This window comes from Arachis ipaensis, chromosome B08 (genome assembly GCF_000816755.2).
Source record: "Arachis ipaensis cultivar K30076 chromosome B08, Araip1.1, whole genome shotgun sequence".
Classification (NCBI taxonomy): domain Eukaryota; kingdom Viridiplantae; phylum Streptophyta; class Magnoliopsida; order Fabales; family Fabaceae; genus Arachis; species Arachis ipaensis.
In genome coordinates, this window is record NC_029792.2 from 12,421,248 (window position 1) to 12,424,440 (window position 3,193).

Here is a 3,193-nt window from a genome sequence, read left to right on the forward strand (position 1 = left end):
TACTTTAAAATATTAATAAATAATTAATAATAAAAAATAATAAATTCTAATTCACCATCTAACATTTCTGAATACAGGCAGTCAGGCACACATAACTAAACAAAGACTTTGAAGTTTGAATATATGTGGAATAGCAGAGTCCTTTGGTACTGGTAGGTACAATCTTGGTGGACCCAAAGGTCAATGGACTCCAGCCAGTCCAAGCCTGATAAATCAAGCTGCCACGCACGTGGGGTATTAATATAATACCAAGTCACCAAAATATTGGGCAATTATTATAAATTGCTTATCATAATTTTTCATTTTTTTCCTTTGCTAGATCTCTTATCACAGTTTCTTTGCCCTTATCTTTCATTCTTTTTATAATTGCNNNTAATGTAAAAGGAATTCACAAAATGTAAAAAAATATAAATTGAAAATGTCGTATTAAATTTTAATTAAAACCAAAATCAGAAAATTGTTTATTTGATTAATACCATCCTATTTTAAGTTTTCTACATTTTTAAAATAATGAAATTAAATAATAAATTTTAGTATTTACATTCACAAATAAAGTATAAATATTAGAAACAAATTAAAAGGAAAATGATAATGTATTATTGTGGCTAAATATATAAAAATAAAAAACGAAAAAAGAAAATATGAACACACCATACTTTCTTCATTTGCTTTTTCTTTCTCTAATGAAATGCTCATTTTAAGATGCTATGCACTGACAATAAATAAAACAAAGTTTTAAACTCTCATCTCTAACTAATTTATATTTGTAAGAATTTTTCCTAACCAAAAAATAGTGTGTAAGATTTTTAAGATGATGACTGTAATTTAGTTAAATATTTTCATTACTATATATATTTATTGTTATGATAATATATAATTAAATCTTGTGATTTTTTTATATTAACATTGCATACAATTAAAAAAAAGTTTAATTATTTTGTAAGTTTTTATAATTTTATTAAATTTTTAATTAATTTTTTATTTTTTTAATTAAATCTGTATACTAATTAATTTTTTTTAATTAAGTCTTTATTGACATTAAACGTCTAAAATGTTAGTAAAATGTGAATTTACTTATTTATCTATATTCTATATTTATAATTTCTACTCTTATCGTCCTCTACTATTTTCCTACCTTGTCCACTATCTCCTCAAACAAATAAACAGGTAAAACACAAAAATTATTACAAATTATCTTATTTGGAGTTATTCAAATTCAGCAGCTAAATTTTAAAGATTGCAGTTGAAGTAGTTACTAGAAACTCTAACCTAGCAATCATGAAGTTACAAGTGATAACAATGTAATTGTACACTAAAAATATAAATTTTTTGTATAAAAATAATTTTAAGATGGTTCAAAAATATGGCAAGTCTAATTCTTGTTAAAGGTGTTGAATAAAAGGATGAAATAAAAAAAAAAACATCTTGAGAAGTTGAATTTTTTTTTAATGGGAACTAAATTGGTGAAAATAGATTGATTGAATTTGAAGTGTAGAGAGTGTCATCCAGTTAAAAAAAAAAACCAAATTAAGTATTCTTTCACTAATATCACATGTCATGAGCACCCTTTTATTAGAACTTTAACTTGTGGAAATCAACTTTTTCCATTTTTAGTTATAAAAGACTTGAAATGTTGGGAACACCCAACAATATTTTCTGTAACACCCTACCATACAAAACTTTACGCTTAAGTCGTAAAACAGAGGTGGTGTAGTATTACGACCTCTAAAATAAAATGAGTACATATAATAGCAAAAGAATTATAATATGCTAGGAGTCTTGAAGAATAGAGGAAATAAAAATCGCAAAATAAAAACGCAACGCTCAAGGAACGAGTTAACTTGCGTGCTAAGAAAACCATAACTACTAAACACAAGATGACAGAAGTAGGAATAGAGTGCCAAAGATACAAAATAATAAGCTCCTAACTCAGCCTGCGAAGTCAAGACTGGCCGTAGAATATTTACACATATATACATACATATCAAAAACCCAAAAGTACATATACATAATCCTGCCTCTCCATAAACTTTTAAGAGGATAAAAAAGAACAAGTTATGTGGAGAGAAATCCAAGTATATATATATATATCATAGCATAACAAAATAACCCAGTAACCACTCCGCTTCAAGAGTCCAGACGCCTAACGAGATGCCTCTCGACCTGCATCTGAAAAACAACAACATAGTATGGAATGAGAACCGGATGTTCTTAGTATGGTAAAGGTGCCACACACATAATATATAAGGCCCTGGGAATGCCAAAGGCAATCCTAGAATGTCGACTCTCAAATTATAGAGCTTAAAGTATTAAAAAGAAGTCATAAAAGGTGGTTTTCTAAGAATATTTAAACCTAACTTAACTTAACCTTAAACCTAAGTCCCATACTGCCATTCTTCCATACCTCCAACTCCATTATGCATTTTCACAGACAAATAAACAGATAAAGGCAAGCACAAGAATATTACAATTACTACAGGTAACAAATACACATTTAACATGGCAGGTACATATAGGCACACCCAATTAAAGCACAAGCAAGTAATTCAAGTATTATGCATATGATGCATGCCTGTCCTATGGCTGATGAGGCTCATCTGTCGGTTATCCAGCCAACCCAACAAGTCTGAATTGTACTTAGACTGTCCCCGACGTGCATCCCCAAGAGTCTATGCATATCTTTATCTCAAATAATCAATATTGCTCAATGGGGGTAACATTTCCCGGAAATTTATATAGTGTCAGGTCACACTTACGTCATAGGGTCAACAGAGTATCGAATTCTCTACATGGTACACGTGGTGGCAAGCCACGGTACTTTATCCAGGGAATCTCGCATCTCAAATTATTCAAATTCATAAGCCATATAAGTAATTCAATTATAATTCATCAACATCCGCATCATTCTCAATCGCATCTCATTCATCATTATACATCAATCATATTCAATCCTTATCCTTCATTATCACATCTCCCATTCCTTCCATCAATAGTTCCAATTCAAAACATAATTCATTATTTTCTAAGTGAATCAAACTTAAAACATGCTCATTTTCTTAATAACTCAAAATCGAACCATATAACCTTTGAATTTAAATCTTTTTAAATAATCATATAAACAAAATCTCTAATTTTTATAAAATTTCGACAGCATCTCTTCTAAAACTCGGACTTTGCCACCCTTTTTGGGTCC